The sequence below is a fragment of the Talpa europaea genome (genome assembly GCF_964194135.1).
Source record: "Talpa europaea genome assembly, chromosome: X".
Taxonomy (NCBI): Eukaryota; Metazoa; Chordata; class Mammalia; order Eulipotyphla; family Talpidae; genus Talpa; species Talpa europaea.
The window spans coordinates 68,911,607-68,930,950 of record NC_140081.1 but is presented as its reverse complement, the minus strand read 5'-3'; the positions used below and the strand labels follow the sequence as shown (position 1 = coordinate 68,930,950).

General features: G+C 40.3%; 1 pseudogene across 1 annotated transcript; it reads left to right on the top strand.

Moving 5' to 3' along the window:
* The first annotated feature begins 2,424 nt into the window (after nt 1-2,424).
* On the top strand, nt 2,425-4,529 carry LOC311186872 (tubulin alpha-1A chain-like; annotated as a pseudogene). Its single transcript has one exon. The product of its transcript is annotated as a tubulin alpha-1A chain-like (transcript).
* The last annotated feature ends 14,815 nt before the right edge of the window (nt 4,530-19,344 follow it).

The following is a 19,344-nucleotide window of genomic DNA, read 5'->3' as shown; positions in this document are numbered from 1 at the left end:
TGAAAGCTTGAATATACCAACCACAATGAAGGAAGTTGAATTTGCAACTGAAAATATCACACCAAAAATGTATCTATTCAGGCAGGTTTTGTAGGTGAGTTTTACCACCCCCTAAAGAAATTGATAATTCCAGCTTTAACAAACTGTAATATGGATTAGCTAAAGAAAGGAATATACCCATCTCATTTTTTAGTTGGTATAATTTTGATGCTAAAACTAAACAAAACAGAGTAAGAAAAGATTAAGTTGGCCTCATTTATGAACAGAAATGGAAAATCACAATCGTAAATTTTCAGAAAAATCTAATGAATCAGTTCCATCTGTGTAAACACACAACAGCAATCATCATGACCAAGTTTATCCAGGAATGGAAGGATAAGTCACCATTAGGAAATGTATCAATTCACCCTGTTAATAGGTCCACTGCACTTTGGCTATTGAAGTTGTCATGTTGGGAAGGTATCATTACTAGGCTAGATTAAGGTATAAGTTAGATGGTCATTGATTAAGGAATGTGTTTTGTCTCTCCTATTCAGGAAAGGATATAAGAAATAGGTTACATTCATGTGGAATGAACAAAAGCATACATTTGTAATTATGCCCTTGGTTTATTTTAACTCTTGTTCTCTGTTATACAGTCTGAAGATATTCCAACTGTCTGCACATTTTAGGAATATCACATAGATTCATTACATTGTTGACATCATGCTGATTGGGCAGGATAGACAAAAAAGTGACTAACACACTTAAGGAATTGGAAAGACATATGTGCTACACAACATGAAAGATAGATCCTACAAAGATTCAGAGACTTGCCACTTTCTTTAAAATAATTATGTATCCATGGAATATTACTCAGCATTCAAAAAAGGTAAACACATGCAATTTGCAGCAACATGGATGGAGCTGGAAGGGATCATGCTCAGCGAAATAAGCCAGAAAGAAAAAGAAAAATACTGGATGGTCTCACTCATAGCAGGAATCTAGAAAACTTAAATAAGGGACCAGGAAAAAGAATAACTATATGAAAGAAAAAAATCAAAATCAACAAACAACTATGAACCAGAGACACTGTATAGGGGGTAGGGGGCGGGAGGCGGAGAAAGGAGGGCTTGGGATCAAAATAAGGGGGTAAAATTTAAATTAAAAAAGCAAAAAAAAAAAAAGCAAAAAAAAAATTATGTATCCAGTGGTCAGGAAGTGCCAGGATATCTCCTCCACAGCAAAATAAAATTGCAGCATCTTGTATACCTTACTGCAAAAAAGAAGCACAGGGCCTCCCTGGTGGCACAAGGGGTTAAGATGCAACCTATGAAGCTATCCACAACCACTGTAGCACAAGTTCGATCCCTGGCCAGGGAGCAACCCACATGGTGCAGCAGACCTAGCCTGACTTGCCTGCTTCTCCCCTTAGCAGTGTATTTCAGTCAATCTGCCTGTTCTGTTCCCCGCTCTGTCTCTGGTGAATCCTCTCACTTCCCACACCTCTGGCCTAGTACCCCAGTTCTTGTAGGCATAAATAAATATATCTTTTTTTTAAAAAAAAAAAAGGGAGCACAACTTCCCTTTTGACTTAGAGATACTTGATAGGTTTCTTTGAGTTCTAGAGGCAACACATTCCATAATGGCTCATATACTGAGGGACATAAAAGACTGCCAGCTTTGGATGGAGCTAGGAGAATAACAGACCTCTGCGCAAAGTCAAGGCTGTGGTGCAAGAAATTGAATAATATATATTCAAATTTATATGGAACCATAAAAGTCCTCCAGTAGCAAAAAGCAATCCTGAGAAAAGGAAGAGAAACAGAAACCTCAGGTCATGTGACTTTGTACTATAAATTGTCAGTAATTAAAGTAATGTGGTGTTAAAATAAAAAGACACACCAGTCAATAGAATAGAATAGAAAGCCCACATATTAATACATATACACATATACATATATATGTCAATACTTAATACATAAGTATTAAGTATATATATACTTACATATATAAATATATATATAAATATATATATATATCTCAATACATAATACATGATAAAGGAGCCACGACCATAAAACTGGGAAAGGAGTGTCTCTTTAATAAACGGTGCTGGGAAAACTGGCCACATGTAAAAGAATGAAGTTGGCTCACTCTTTAACTCCATGCACGAATATAAATTCTAAATGGATTAAAGACTTAAAAGACCTGCAACAATAAAACATGAAAAGAAACTGTGATTCATATTCAATAATAAAAATTTTCCTGAGACTTGACCCTCAATGGTAAGGGAATAAAAGCAAAAATAAACAACTGGGATTAAAAGATTTTTTCACGCCAAAAGAAAATTTAAGTAGAGGTTCTCTTACATCGACCACCTAAGAGTTGCGCTGTGAGAAGCACAACCTTTCCGCTTCCTCCGCCTGCCTCGCACCACGAGCAGCGACCATGCGTGAGTGCATCTTCATCCATGTTGGCCAGGCTGGTGTTCAGATCGGCAATGCCTGCTGGGAGCTCTACTGCTTGGAGCATGGCATCCAGCCCGATGGCCAGATGCCCAGTGACAAGACCATTGGAGGAGGAGATTATTCCTTCAACATCTTCTTTAGCGAGACTGGCTCTAGCAAACATGTGCCTAGGGCAGTGTTTGTAGACCTGGAGCCCACAGTATTGATGAAGTTCGCACTGGCACATGCCGCCAGCTCTTCCACCCCGAGCAGCTCATCACAGGCAAGGAAGATGCTGCCAATAACTATGCCCGTGGGCACTACACCATTGACAAGGAGATCGTTGACCTGGTCTTGGACCGAATTCGAAAGCTGGCCGACCAGTGCACAGGTCTTTAGGGCTTCTTGGTTTTCCACAGCTTCGGTGGGGGGCACTGGTTCTGGGTTCACCTCCCTGGGTTCACCCTCCCTGGAATGTCTCTCTGTCGATTATGGCAAGAAGTCCAAGCTGGAGTTCTCCATTTACCCAGCCCCCCAGGTTTCCACGGCTGTAGTTGAGCCCTACAACTCCATCCTCACCACCCACACCTCCCTGGAGCACTCTAATTGTGCCTTCATGGCAGACAACGAGGCCATCTATGACATCTGTCGTAGAAACCTTGATATTGAGCGCCCAACCTATACTAACCTAAATAGGTTGATGGGTCAAATTTTGTCCTCCATCACGGCTTCCCTCAGATTTGATGGAGCCCTGAATGTTGATCTAACAGAATTCCAGACAAACCTGGTGCCCTACCCCTGCATCCACTTCCCTCCGGCCACATATGCCCCTGTCATCTCTGCTGAGAAAACCTACCATGAACAGCTTTCTGTGGCAGAGATCACCAGTGCATGCTTTGAGCCAGTCAACCAGTTGGTGAAATGTGACCCTCGCTATGGTAAATACATGGCTTGCTGCCTGTTGTACTGTGGCGATGTGGTTCCCAAAGATGTCAATGCTGCCATTGCCACCATCAAGACCAAGCGTACCATCCAGTTTGTGGACTGTTGCCCTACTGGTTTCAAAGTTGGCATAAATTACCAACCTCCCACTGTGGTCCCTGGCGGAGACCTGGCCAAAGTGCAGCGGGCTGTGTGCATGCTGAGCAACACCACAGCCATTGCCGAGGCCTGGGCCCGCCTGGACCACAAGTTTGACCTGATGTATGCCAAGCGTGCCTTTGTTCACTGGTACGTGGGTGAGGGCATGGAGGAAGGAGAATTTTCTGAGGCCCGTGAGGACATAGCTGCCCTTGAGAAGGATTATGAGGAAGTTGGATTCTGTTGAAGGAGAGTGTGAGGAAGAAGGAGAGGAATACTAAAGATGTCACAAAGGTGCTGCTTTTACAGGGAAGCTTATTCTGTTTTAAAAATTGAAATGTGGTCTGATCAGTTAATTTGTGTGGTCTGATCAGTTAATATGCTCATACACAATTACTGACCTCTGCTTTAAAATATGACACTTTGGGGCCTCCCCGGTGGCGCAGCGGTTGAGCGCTGGGTTGCGAAGCTGCCCGGGGTCTCTGCCGCGCTGGTTCGATCCCCGGCTGCTCCCCGGCCACTGGAGGAGGGTCCCACATGGCGTGCAGACCTCTCCTGCCGCCCGCTGCTCCCCTCAGCAGTGTACTTCGGTCCTTCTGCCTGCTCTGCTCCCCGCTCTGGCTCTGGTGAATTCTCTCACCCTCCCACGCTTCTGACTGTACCCAGTGCATGTATAAATAAATAAATAAATAAATAAATAAATAAATAAATAAATCTTTAAAAAAAATAAATTAAATATGACACTTTGTTATAGACCCCAGCTGTCCATTTTTGTAATGAATTTGAATAAAGTATTCCCTGTCTTAAATGAAAAAAAAGAAAAGAAAATTTAAGTAGATTAAGAATACATCCTAGTGAGCAGGAGAATGTATTCACACATTATATATAACCAACAAGATACACAAAAACATATTTAATTCAACATTAACAAAACACAACCCAATTAATAAATAGGTAGTATATCGGAACAGACAATTCACCAAAGAGGATATTCAGAAGGCCAACAGATTCATGGAAATATAATTCATCATCATTTTTAGTAAGATTTAAAAATCTCCTTTTTTCTCAGGTCAAAACCACAATGACATTATTATCTCACACCTGTGAGAATGACACATATTAAAAAAATCCCCAACAAGAAGTACTGGAGAGGATGCAGAGAAAGAGGAAACCTATTACACTGTTAGTTTTGTATGAAAAATGGTAGAGTCATTTTGGAAAGTCATCTGGATTTACATTTAAAAAACTAAAAATGGAAATACCATATGATCCAGCAATCCCACTCTTGGGCTACTATCCAAAGAACATGAAACCATCAACTCAAAAATTTATATATTCTCCAATGTTTATTGCAGCATTATTTGCAGTACCTAGAATATACAAACAACCGAAGTGCCCACTCATGGAAGATTGGCTCAAGTATGGTGGTATAGCCACGCAATCAAATACTATTCAACATTGAGGAAAGACATAATGTTGTCATTTACAGCAATATGGAAAGAGTTTGAGGGAATTATGTGTAGTAAAGCCAGTCAAAATGACAAAGATAAGTATTGGACATTTACATAGGTAGCAATTCCACGTAGCAAATTACTTATAAAAACTAATACACCGGGCCTCCCAGGTGGCGCAGCGGGTTGAGCACTGCGCTAGGAAGCTGTCCGCAACCTTAACAGTGCAGGTTTGATCCCCGCCAGCTGGCGAGAATCCCACATGATGTGGCAGACCTCTCCTGTCATGCCCGCTGCTTCCCTCAGCAGTGTATTTCTGTTGTCTGCCTGTTCTGCTCCCTGCTCAGTCTCTGGTGAATCCTCCCACCTTCCTGCGCCTCTGGCCTGTACCCCAGCTCTTGTATAAAAATAAATAAATCTTTTTAAAAAAACCAACAAAACACTAATACACCAATAAAGGAAGTGAGGCTTCTGAGGTTAAGCGGGAAGGGGGAGTAAGAACATGTCAAACAGGTGTAAGTGATGGTGTTGAAATACACATTTAGATCTTTTGCCTTTTGTAAAATCAGGTTGTATGTTTTGTTGCTGTTGAGTCATGTAAATTGTAAAACCAATAATGACATTTAGTATTCTCAGAATTGTACAGTTATAACTTCATTCTAGTTCGAAAATGTTTTCATTTCACAAAGAGAGCCTCATATTCATTAAGAAGTTACTCCACATTCCTTCCTCCCACCAGACCCTGACGACCACTAATAAACTTTCTGAATCTATTTATTTGCCTGTTCTGGACATTTCATGTAGATGAAATGAGATATGACGTTTTGTGTATGGCTTCTTTCAGTTAGCATAATGTTTTTGAGGTTGATCAATATTGTAGATATATCATTTCATTCATTTTTATGGATGAATAATATTGCATTGTATGGATACACCAATTTTGCTTATCTATTCATTAGTCATCCAGGATGTTTCCACCTTTGGGCTATTTCAAAGAGTACTGGTATGAACATTTGTGTACAATTGTTTGTTTGAACACCTGTTTTCAATTCTTTTGGATATTTAATTAAGAGTAGAATTGCTGGGTCATGTGGTAAATCTGTTAGACTGTAAGGAATTAAACTTTTTTACACAGTGGCTGCACAAATTTCACATTAGTACTAGCAATTCATAATGGTTTGGATTTCTTCCACATCCACTCCAACACTTGTTACCTCCCCCTCCACGAACTTTTTAATGATTATAGACTTCCTAGTTGATGTAAAGAGGTATCTCATCATGATTTTGATTTGTATTTTCCTAATGACTGGATATTGAGTATCTTTTTATGTGATTTTTGGCCATTTGTATAACTTCTTTTCTTTTTTCTTTTTTCTTTTTTTTTGTATAACTTCTTGGAGCAATGTCTATTCTAGTCCTTTATCTGTTTCCCCCTTTATTGAGGTAACATTGGTTTATAACATTATATATGACTTAGGGGACTATGTTGACATGTTGTCAGATGTATGATACCATCACACCCCCACAATACAAGCATCCATAGTCCTCTACGATATACCATTTTCCCCCTCCCATATTTGTTCCCACCCCCACACTCTCTCCCCATCTAGTAGCCTTAATTCTGCAGTCATATTTCTAGGGTTTATTTTGGGTAAATTTTCTCAGTTCCTTTGTAGGTTTTGTTGTTGTTGATTGTTTTGTCTATATTCCACACGAATGAAATCATTTGGTATTTCTCTTTCTGATTTATATCACTTAACATAATTCCCTCTAGTTCCATACATGTTGTCAGAAATGGAAAGAGTTCATCTTTTTTTATTACTGAGTAGTATTCCATCGTGTACACACACACACACCATCTTCTAATTCCATAGCTCTATCAATGATCATTTAGATTGTTTCCATAACTTGGTTATTGTAAATAGTGCTGCAACAAACATAGGATTCAAATTAGTGATTTTGCATTCTTTGGATAGATACCAAGGATTGGAAATGCTGGATCATATGGTAAATCTATTTTTAATATTTTGAGGAATCTTCATACTCTTTTCCATATGGACTGGAGTGGTTTACGTTCTCACCAACAGTGTATGCATGTTCCTTTTTCTCTACAGCCTTGCTAACATTTGATGTTTCTATAATTGTGTGTGTATGTGTGTGAGTGGGCGTGTTTATATGGGTCATTTTCATAGTGTGAGGTGGTATCTCATTGAGTTTTGGACATGCATTTCCCTGATAAAAGTGATATTGAACTTTTTTTCATGTTCCCATGGCCATCAGTATATCTTCTTTGGAGAAGTGTCTCTTTCGCATTTCTGCCAATTTTTTGATTGGGTTCTCTGATTTCTTGTTATTGAATTGTATGAGTTCTTTGTAGATCTTGGATATCAGTCCCTTGACAAATGTATAATGTAACAATATTTTCTCCTGCTCAGTAGGATCCCCCTTTTTATACTAATGATAGTTTCTCTTGCTGTGTAGAAACTTATTAACTTGACGTAGTCGCACTCATTTATTTTTTGTTTTGTTTTCCTTGCTGTTGGAGTTGAGTCCCCAAAGACATCCCTGAAGCCAATGCCATTGAATGTTTTGCCTGTTTTTTTTTGGTTTTGTACATATTTTATCCTTTCTACTCTTACATAGTTCTCAAATCAGTTCTTCTCCCCCTCCCCCTCCCCCTCCCCCCGCCCCTCCCCTCCCCCTCCCTTCCCTCTTCCCTCCCCTTCTCCTTCTCCTTCTTCTTCTTCTTTACATCTTCTCTCTCTTCTTTCACCTGTTCTCAAACTGCATTCTATCTTTGAGGTCACTGATTCGTTCGATCCTCCATTTGTTCTGTTCTACTTCCACAGCTTTCTCTAGAGTTCTTGATCTCATTTATTGAGCTCTTTACTTCCTATATTTCTGATATATTCTTATTTAAAGGTTCAATTTCAACCTTCTGTTCATTGATTTTTATTTCTAAAATCATTAATTTGTTTTTATCTTTGAGAGCTTTTTCTGGATTGTCTTGTATTTAGTTGACTGGACTTTCTGAGTTCTCTCGTATTACTTTACTTGTCTTCTTGAATTTCCTCCTGTCACTTTGAGTTTTTTATTATAGCCATTCTGGATACTTTCTCTAATAGAGAGATATTATTTTGAATCTTTATTATTTTTTTTTTTTGTGGGGCCCTCGCCGGCGGCCTGGGAACGAACCGGCGCTGCAGAGGCTGCAGGTAGCCTCGCAGCCCAGCACTCATCCGCTGCGCCACCAGGGGAGGCCCTATCTTCAATCTTTTTGTGTTTGGTTTCTGGAAGCACATGGTGATGCTATCTCGAGGTCCCATATTTCCATGTGTAATATTTTTTGTCTATCCATATTGCTTATTGTTTTTAATATCTTTAGCATTTGATTTTATTGACTTACTGATTTTGGCTGTTGTTAGCTTCTCTGTGTACTGAGATATATTTTGTAGTTGCTGAGTGAGTGGCGTCGGGAAGGACTTGCTCAGACCCAAATGTTGGTATGGTTGAGTTGGGCTGATTCTGGCATGTGTTTGGGGGACCCCCTGATATCCCTCCTCTCTGGGGTTTGGAATGAGAGACTCAGTGGTCCCTGTGTTTTCAGTAAACCTCACAGAGTAGGTGCCAGTCACAGGGATTGGGAAGAGGGAGTGCAGGTCAGCATGTCTGCTCTGCTGTTACCTTTACTGGGGACCCAGTCTGTGTGGAGCACCCTTGATCCTCCACAGTGTTTCACAATTTTCATGGCTAGTGTATAGAAAAACAATTCATTTTTATGTGCTAAGCTTGCATCCTATGACTTTTATGAATGCCTTTATTAACTTTGAGGGTTTTTTGTGAATTCTTTATAATTTTTTGTATGTAAGATCATGTCACATTCAAATACAGATAACCTTACTTCTTCCTTTCTAATCTGGATACCTTTTATTTCTTTTTCTTTTCTACTTATGCTGTATAGAATTTCCAATAAAATGCTGAACAGAAATACTTAAAGTAATCATTCTTCTCTTGTTCCCCATCTTAAGCTGAAAGCTTTCGTTCTTTCCCTATTGAGTATGATAGTGTGCTGTGCAATTTTCATAAATGACTTCCATCAGACAGAGGAAGTTTTCTTCCATTTCTCGTTTTTAGTTTTTATTATGAACAGGGTTTTGGTATTTGTCAAATGCTTTTTCTGTGTCAGTTGAGGTGACCGTCTGTGTTTTATCTCTCCTTCATTCTATTAATAAATTACATGAATTTATTTCTATGTGTTCAATTGCCCTTTCTTTCCTTGGATAAATCTCATTTGTTCATGATGAATAGTCCCTTTAATATGATGCAATATTTGTTTGCTAATATTTTGTTGCAAATATTTTGTTTGCCTCTGTGTTCATAATGGATAGTGATCTACAGTTATCTTGTGATGTCTTTACCTAACTTTGGGTGTCAAGGTAATTGTGGCCTTATATAACGAGTTATTTAGTGTTCTCGCTTATTTTTTTTGGAAGAGTTTGAGAATGATTGGAGTTAATTCTTTAAAAGTTTGATAGAAATCACAAGAGAAATCATCTGGCTTTAGGCTTTTATATTTAGGGACGTTTTATTTATTAATAAATTTTATTATAGATCATTGATGTTTCTCTTCAGATTTTCTATTTCTTCTTCAATTGTTTTGGTAATTTTTGTGTTTTTAGAGATTTGTTAATTTCATCTATGTTATCTCACTTGCGGGTGTGCATTTGTCAATAATATTCTCTTTTATTTTCATAAGGTTTGTAGTAATGTCCCCAGTTTCATTTCTGATATTAGTTATTTGAGTCTTTTCCTGTTTTCTTGATCATTCAGGTTAAAGGTTTATCAATTTTGCTGACCTTTCCAACTTTTAGTTCTGCTCCTTTTCCCTATTATCTTCTTATTCTGTTTTGTTTATCTTTCCTCTAATCTTTAGTATTTCCTTCCATCTGTTAACTTTGATTTTAGTTTGCTATTTTCCTGGTTATTTAAAATATAAAGTTAGGTTATTTATTTGATTATTGCATTGATTTAGCAATTACAGCTATATATTTCCATCTAAGAATGGCATTCACTGTATCATATTAGTTTGTGTATATTGTATTATCTTTCTCATTCATCTTAAAGTATTTTCTAATTTCACTTGCAATTTCTTCTGTGACCCATTTATTGTTTAAATGTGTGTTGTTAAATTTCACAGTTTAAATTTTTTCCAGTGTTCTTTTTTTTTTTTAAGATTTATTTATTTATTTATACAAGCACTGGGTATAGTCAGAAGCAAGGGAGGGTGAGAGAATTCACCAGAGCCAGAGCGGGGAACAGAACAGGCAGACTGACGAAGAAATACACTGCTGAGGGGAGCAGCGGGAGGCAGGAGAGGTCTGTGCGTCATGTGGGACCCTCGCCGGTGGCCAGGGATCGAACAGGCACTGCGGAGGCTGCGGAGCCTCCGCAGCCCAGCGCTCAACTGCAGTGCCACCAGGGGAGGCCCCAGTGTTCTTTTTGTTAAGGCTTAAAATATATTTTAATAAGTTGATGTTGCCTTACTAATTCGTCTCAGAAAAACTCCGAAGGTAGTTGGGGCAAATCAAACAAGGTACACCAATAAAAATACACAGCATAACTAGCTAAGATAGGCAAGGCTAGGAGCTATTGTCTGACCTTCAGAAAGCAGCAACCCTGTTCTGTGATTGTACTAGGGCTGTGGAGAAAAGCTTTGAACAGCAACCTCATAGACACAAAAGGGCCATTCCTGGGCTATCTTACCTAAGAAAAAGATGGAGGCAAGTTAACACAAGATGTCTTTTATGATATGCTAAAATGAAAATATCCAAGAGAAAATATCTTCCTCAGGACACAAAGGGGTAATATGTGGTCTATACAAGGACCGTGTCATGTTTTCTGTAACCTCTGTGGACATTTGCCTGAATTCCCATCTGGGAGTGAAGAGTGCAATGGGGCTATCATCACTGGGGAATGTTTGTCTTTTGTGGTATATGTGGCATTGTCTTTGGGGTTGGAGGGTGTAAAAATGAGAAAGCAAATAGAACAGGATGGACGAAGCATAGAATGATGATTATTGAGCCTCTAACTGACTCCATTTTGTCATGGTTCCCCTTAGGCTCTCAACAATCGCATGAAACTTCAGGAATGCACCATACAGAATCGATTAAACAATGTATACCACACAGAATTGATTTGTTGTCACCCCTCTGCCCTCTGCTTCCAGAATGCTCCCTAGAGTAGCACAGACAGGGGAACCTAACACTTGGGAGGAATCCTTAACACTTTTCCAGAGTAGGACTGTGGTTAGTCCAAAAAGGGTCCTTCTTTTAAGGGCTTTAGGAAACTAGACACTGCAATTTTATCAGTATCAGCGACATTTATTTGGAGCAAATATAGCCTCAGGAGATGTACAGTTGAAATGCAGGAGAGGTTCCACCAATTGCCCCAATTGCTTTCCATTGTAGCAGTTGGCCAAAGTGCCCAGTTGTTGGTGGAGTCAATCCCAAGTCTCCATCTGGCACGGTGGCAGGTCCTGGTGGAGGAGGAGTACAATTAGGCACAGGAGCTGGGGGCATGGCACCTCTGTTGTTTATGCCCACAGCACCTCCCTTAGCCATCTGGCCCATCCGTTTTTCCTGCTCTCTCATCAGGGAAGGGTCCCTTGAATCCTTCCTGCTGTCACTGCATCAGTACTTCCTGCTGTTGCCACATCTCTTCCCTAAGGTGTTCCTCCTGCCTGAGCTCCAATTGCTGTCATTTTTGCACTTCTTGATTATGCAGCTCTTCCATCATGTGAATTCTTCTTGATGTCTCATCAAATCCTACCTCTTTATTTTTTTATTTTTTTAAAGATGTATTTATTCATGCATACAAGAGCTAGGGTACAGGCCAGAGATGCGGCCGGCGAGAGAATTCACCAGAGACAGAGTGGGGAACAGAATGCGCAGACTGACTGAAGGACACTGCTGAGGGGAGCAGCAGACGAGACAGGAGAGGTCTACTGCACCATGTGGGTTGCTCTCTGGCTGGCTGGGGATCGAACTCATGCTGCAGAGATTGCAGATTGCCTCATAGTGTGGTGCTTAATCCCTTGCGCCACCAGGGAGGCCCAAATCATGCCTCTTTAGCATGACCTGGTGCTCATCTCCATATCTAGCTTCTCATGAGTTTCCTGATGTTTCAGTCGACTTGGTCCTGCTGCTGCTTTTCCATCTCAACGAGTGTCTTCCTGCAGATGGTGCTCAGACTCATGGGAGCAAGGCTCTGCACATCCAGGTGGCTGCTCTCATTCTTGGTGAAATGGCTGGTTTTTAGAATCAGCTTTGCTGGAAGTCCCTCTTTGTCATTTGACTGGACCATGGGTGCAGAGTCACAGGCCTTAGCAATGTGATTAGCAGGAAGGAGCCTTCACTGCATCTATCCAGAGCTTTCTGAGCAGCTGGTTATACTGAGATTTCAACAATGCCTTTTCCTGGGGGCTTTCCTCAATCATCCCCAATGACTACAGCCCTCTCCACCTGACCAAACACAGAAAAGGCTTCCTCTGGGCATGTACTGAGGAAGGTTTCCAACCACGAGGGATGTGCTATGGCCAGCAAAGCACCCATGCAGCTGCTTTACCTGGAGGGGCACATTGTCCCGTTCCACTCTGGCAATCTCCACTAGGGTTCTTATTTCCAAGCAGATAAAGCCAAAGCCCTTATCCTCATGAATAGACTTTGCCTGCCTTCCCATATTTCTCAAATAGCTTTCTCATTTCCTCCTCAGTGATGTTAACTATACGTTTGTCCAAACCTATAAACAACACAGAGAGAAACCTAATGTAAACTGCGGGCTTTGTTGGAATACGCTGTGCCAAGGTAGTGTCATGGATTCTAAGAAATGTACCACTTTAGTAGAGGATGTTCAGTGACTGGCTGTTGGGGATTGTGTGTATGTAGGGACGGGATATGAGAAAACTGTACTTAACACTCAATTTTACTGTGAATCTAAAACTGCTCTAAAAAGTGAAGCACATGTATTAATAGAGAGAAAGAAAGATTTTAGAGTGAGATAGACAAAGCATTCCAACTCTACTGAATACGATCTGTGCGACCTTGAATAATTTGTTTAACCTCTTTGAGACTCAGTTTTCTTATTTTTAAATGAGGATACCTTATAGGGTTGCTATGAGAATTAAATAAGGTAGAACTTGCACAGTGCTTAGCATATGATATAATAGTAGCTATTGTTATCAGATACTCATGGAGGTGAGAGGGTCATAAATTGTTCACGGATCTAGAATTAAAACCTTTCCAGACATCTTATCCAGTATCTAATTTCTTGTCCAATTAAATGTTTTCTCTGTACAATAACAAAACTTATTTAGTCTACTTTTGACCATTTTAGAACTAAAGAACAAGTTTATCACTTTCCAATTAACATTTCAACAGGCATCTAGAACCTGGGTTCTAGTCACAGCTCCATGACCACTTGAGGGGATGCTTTGTAGTACTTTCTTTGTGCCTTTTGTAAGAGGCTAGTAATTTTTATCCCACCCCACCTATCTGTGAATGTTGTTGTGAAAACTGCAACAACCTGCAATAGCCTTTTCCATTCAAGCGAAATTAGTCTCTAACCCTTTCTGTATTCCACTAAAAATGTGGAAATCATTAAAAATATTAACTAATTCATTAATCTCACAAGCATGAGTTGAAGGATTATTTTGTATTAAGCACAATATTAGTTGCTGGGGGAACAAATATTAATCAGGCACGGTCCCTACTGTCAAGAAGCTTAAAGTCTAGTAGAAACATAAATATGAAAAATAAATTTTTTATGTGGTGTTTGGGGACAGATATAGATATGCTATGTGAACACAGATGATTAAGAAATTTACTGTAAGGAAAGCCATCCAAAGCTTCACAGAGAAGGTGATATTAGTGCTGGACTTTGAAGGATGAATAGGAAATTTCCAGATGGTGAAGGGAAGGGTATTTTAGAAAGAGGGAAGAGTATAAGTACATTTATGGAGTTACGTATGGTAAGGATGTGACTTAGGCATGGTGGGAAAGAAAGCAAGAGAAACAGACTAGGAAGGGGAAAGTAGTGAACAATATTTGGAAAATCTTGATTTTAATATGCATATGGAAAAATCTCACTGGATGTTATAAATGAATGGAAACATAGATATGTAAAGATGTAGTATTCATCCCTATATAGGTATTAGCTATACTTGAGGGACAGAGCATGCTCATGAATAATATTGTGTTTCTTTTTGGGGTGATTGTGTAGGTCATATGTGCTCATGAATAATATTTTGTTTCTTTTTTGGGTGATTGGGTAGGTCATAGAGCTCTCACTGAGGTAAGGAGAGGAACATAAGGTGTAGGAAATCAAATGGTCCTTTGGACATGTTGATTTTCAGATACCCATGGAATATCCAAATGAAGATGTTCACTAGATATTTGGTATTTGACATTGTAGAAAACGATTGTGGTTGCAGATATAGAGATGATAGCTGAAGTAACAAAAGTGGATGAAATTTCACAGGGAATATGTATAGAATAGTAACAGGTGCTAAACCTCAGTTATGATAAGTACCAATATTGAATGACTGGGTAGAGGAGGAAGATCTAGAAAAAAATTCAGAGTAGGAATTAGAGAAATATGATGAAAACCAGGAGGAAAAAAATTATCATGGGAGCCAAGAGAAGTAGAAATTTCAAGGAGGGAGTAGTCAAATTTGAAGTGTTGAAGATTGAGAGATCATATAATATAAGGATTGACAAGTTTTTATTGAATATTTCTTGCATGTTTACTTTTTACTTGCAATTTTGGACACCACGCACTCTGACGATGTCAAGCCTTAAAGGTAGAAAAAACACTGATAGTGCCTTGTTTTTCTACCCATCTGGTCACTAATACACCATGACAAAGTTCACCATTTACTGTGAGGCTCCAACAACTTGGCTTCCCCTTTGCCCCTGAGCTGCCCAGATAAGGAAATGGCTTGCCTGTTGGTGGGAACACTTGCAATCAATTCAAGCAAAGTAAGAAAATAATTTCAAAACTCCATCCTTAATGGAACTGACCATACAAGCCTCCCCAATATGCAGAGGTTTATGTGCTGTGCCTGGACTATGTTAAGAAAATTAAAACTGGGTTTGTAACAAAAGGGCCAAAGTGTCAAGTCACTAAAAGCAGAAAATTCCATTTGCAACACAGATCCCTCCTCTCACACTAGTTTATGATGAGAGAAAGTGAAGATTTATAATATGCTTTCTATAAAGTCCTGACAGCCACTGAACTGTGCCTCTGGAGGCCAGCCCAGAGTTTCTGCCTCATTATCCAGGGAGAGAGGGCAATGAGAGAGAATACACAGTCGCAGAGCAGTCTTTGTGTTTAAGAGGACCACCTCTCGCACCTGGACGTCTTGAGCTGTGCGAACTGGACTTTCTCAATATTTATACCAGAATCAAAGCAAGAAGTTGGTCCCTCAGCCAAAGCTCAAGGAACAGTTGTCATGTTCCAACTGCAGATGGATTGTTTATAGTCACTCCTCTGGCATCCTTGGAAGCTGTCCATAGGATAAGCTAGGTTATGCTGCAGTAAGAAGCAGTATCAAACTTTTAGTGGCTTATAAAAGATGTTTATCTCTTGCTCATACCACATATCCATATTAGGTTAGTGGGTGGGAAGGGTTAGAGGGAAGGGTTCTACTCATAAGCAGATCTTACTTGTCCTCACTCTGGGGTCCCAGCTAATAGAGAAGGAGCCAGTCGTGTGCGATGTCACCAGTCAACTCATCATGCAGAAAAGGGAAAGTAACGAAGAAAGCACTGGTTCTTCTAACTTCCACCTAATAGTGACATATGCCACGTCTGCTCATATTTCAGTAACAAAAGCAAATCATACATCTGAACCAGATTCTATATTTTAATGCTATTTTTAATTATTTTTTTGAAATTGAGATAATATCAGTTTATAACACTGTATATGATTCAGAGGTATAGGATCAAACCTTTTCAGATATATGTTACCCACCATCTCCACCCCCAAAGCTCCCATAATCCACCACCATAGATCATTGGGCCCCTCCACCCACCCCCCTTGGCTTTCCACCCCTTACACTCCCTTGTATGTTTCCTCCTGACTTATTTCACTTAGCATAATCCCTTTCAGTTCCATCCATGTTATTTCAAGTAGCAGGGGAGTATTATCCTTCTGTGGGTAGGGACCTGAAGGGAATGACACCGAGTGAACTTCCGGTATAATGATGGATACGCATGATGAGAGTGGAAATTCTTGCTTTGCTTCCAATCTTAGGGGAAAAGCATTTCCGTCTTTCATCATTATGTAAAATGTTAGCTATACGGTCTCTCCTTTTGCTTCTCCTTCTCCTTCTCCTTCTCCTTTTCCACTTCTTCAATCCTCGTTATATATTTAGGCAATTCTGCTTTATTTCTGACTTGCTGAGCTTTACCTTGAATTAGTGTTGGATTTTGTATGATGTATTTCATACAATGATTTTTGAATGTAGTCATTTTGTAGTTATCAAACTTAACTACTGAATATTAACAACAGCCATGTGAAATGATACTATTATTTATCGACCTATAAATGAAACAATAAGCTCAGAGATGTTAAGTTGCTTAAAATCAATCAGTATAGAACCAATCTGGGAATTGAACCGAGGAATACACTCACTCCATTTCTCATGTCTGCTCAGTCTGTTAGTGTTGGAGAAATAGCAAGGAGCACATTCTGAGCCCCTGAATGACATCCCGAATCAACTCCACCCCCTGATGTTTTTACAGATTCCACCCCATCAACATGCCGAAGATATCTCAGGCACCAAGGACTACCCTCCCAGCATGCCATGAATCTGACTTCCTAAATGGGGATGGTCATTGGAACTAGGGGTGGAGTTAAGCAGTCATGCTTGTCTTAGGACTGAACACACGTGGGTTCTCTCTTGTTTCTCTGATATCAAATCGCACCCAGGGACTTGGAGGGGACTTTGAGGAGTCATGTAGAAGAGAGACACATGGGAAAGCTGTTCCTGCTCTTTGGCAGAGACGATGGGCAGCTGTTACCTTGATGTGATATATTTTGCATTTTCTGTCTCTTTCTGTCCCAGCTTTCTGAGACCTGCATAACCCATTTCTCGTGGTTCACCTTCAGAAGGTAACTTAATCTTGTGGAAAATGTTTAGGCCTCAGTGACCCTGCTTTGAGCCCATCCTGTTTGATTTGGCATTTGCCCACGAGTAGATGGATAGTTTTCAGAATTATATTGAGAATCTGTTACTTGAAATCTTTTATTCTCTCTCTCTGTCTCTCTCTCTCTCTCTCTCTCTCTGTCTCTCTCTCTCTCTCTCTCTCTCTCTCTCTGTCTCTCTCTCTCTCTCTCTCTCTCCACACACAAACATATATATGCACACTATATCTATTAAACAATTTTCACATTAAGAGTATGCTTCCTTTGCCTTTGTGTGCATGGATGGCTGAATCCCTTTCAGAGAGGGCACTCCTCAACAGTTAGGGGTCCCTGAGTGCCCCTCAATCATGCGCTAACACTAGTCTTTCTTCAGGCGCTGATCAGAAATTCATTAGCATATGAGCTTCTTCCATTGTATAAATAAACAAGGGAACCTGACTATACTAAGTAGACTTAATTTTTTTTAAGTTTTATTTATTTACTTTTACAAGCACTGGGTACAGTCAGAAGCGCGGGAGGGTGAGCGAATTCACCAGAGCCAGAGCGGGGAGCAGAGCAGGCAGAAGGACCGAAGTACACTGCTGAGGGGAGCAGCGGGTGGCAGGAGAGGTCTGCGCGCCATGTGGGACCCTCCTCCAGTGGCCGGAGAGCAGCCGGGGATCGAACCGGCGCTGCAGAGGCTGCGGGCAGCTTCGCAACCCAGCGCTCAACCGCTGCGCCACCGGGGAGGCCCTAGACTTAATTTTTTTTAATCATTGTTTATTTTTAAACAATATTTGCTTCCCCCCCACCCCACCCCTTCAGGACTAAGTAGACTTCTAACAAAGATAAGGATTCTCTCTCTCCTGTTTTTGAACAATAGTCCATTTCCTGGAAGTTATCAAAGCTGGTGTTAAATCACAGCCAAAGTTCATAGAAATGTCTTCTTCTAAACCAGAGGATGGATGGGGGTAGTAGAAGGTGTAATGGTCAAACTCAATTATTTTAAGTCCCAGGATCAGCATTGTAAAGGTGACTCTATGTGCCTCTATCACAGATAGTGACTATCAAGCTGCCCTTAAAAGGATTCATGTCTGTGCAACATCTGTTTAGTGACATATTGGAATCATGAACTCTGGTGGCTCAGAAGAGGTTTTTTTCTACAGAGTAAGAAAAGCTACTTCATGCAATTATTTTCCAAAAATAATTAAATTAAGCAACTTTCCCTATTGTTACCTTTTTCTTTTCATTTGTTTTCAAATAAATAGCCCCAGGGCTTGTTCCTTCTAGTTTCCTTAGAACTATACTTGCTTAATCAAAATAAATATTTCCCTCCTCTTTCAAAGGAAATAAGTGTCTGAGGCCAACTTCTTCAGATTCATTCTCATTCCCTCTTTCACTCTCTTTACCCCCAGCCCCTACTTGCTACATTTCATGGTATCTCATTGACCACAAACTCTGCTCCCTTAAATCAGAACTTTTTTGCACTTTCAGATACAAATTTCAGAGGAAAACACATGCAATTCTTATTTCTTGTACAATTCTTATTTCTCAAAAAATGGGTCCAATGACTATGCTTTTTTCTGCCTTGCTCAGTAGATGAAGTTTAATACTTAACCTCCCTTCCGCTCAACGCTGACTCCCACCAAACCATGGCAGCACATGGCTGTTTCCCCCTCAAGATATTGGAATAGGGAGTCATTCCTTGACTTCTCCCCCAGTGAGTCCAAAGTCTGAGGGATTCCTTTCCTTTAGTTCCTGGGCTCCCTTGAGTTATTCCATCAACTTCTACCTCTGTATCTGAGGACCTCAGTCAGTTGAACAAGTTCCCATCTATTCATCTAAAGAAGTAAGGGAAAGGTATAAACCAGGTTCATGTGTCCAACTGTCCATGGTCCAAATTCTGTGGAGGTAGAAGGACCCTTTTCTGGAAGAATAATTGGGTCAGCCTAGAGCTCCCATTCAGTATTGGCAGAGTGAACAGCTGCCGGTGAAGAACTAACAGCCACCTCCCCTACTGACTCATTAAGTCAGACATTTACACGCCTTTCCCTCCTGGCCACAAGGTCTTGACAGGGAAGGTGTGAAGAAGGGAAGCACATTGATTGTCATTTCCCTAGGGATGGAAATAATCTGAGCAGGAAATTCTAAGGGGAGTGGGGAAGAGAGTGTAGGAGCCCCTGCAATGGGTGGCAAAGGAT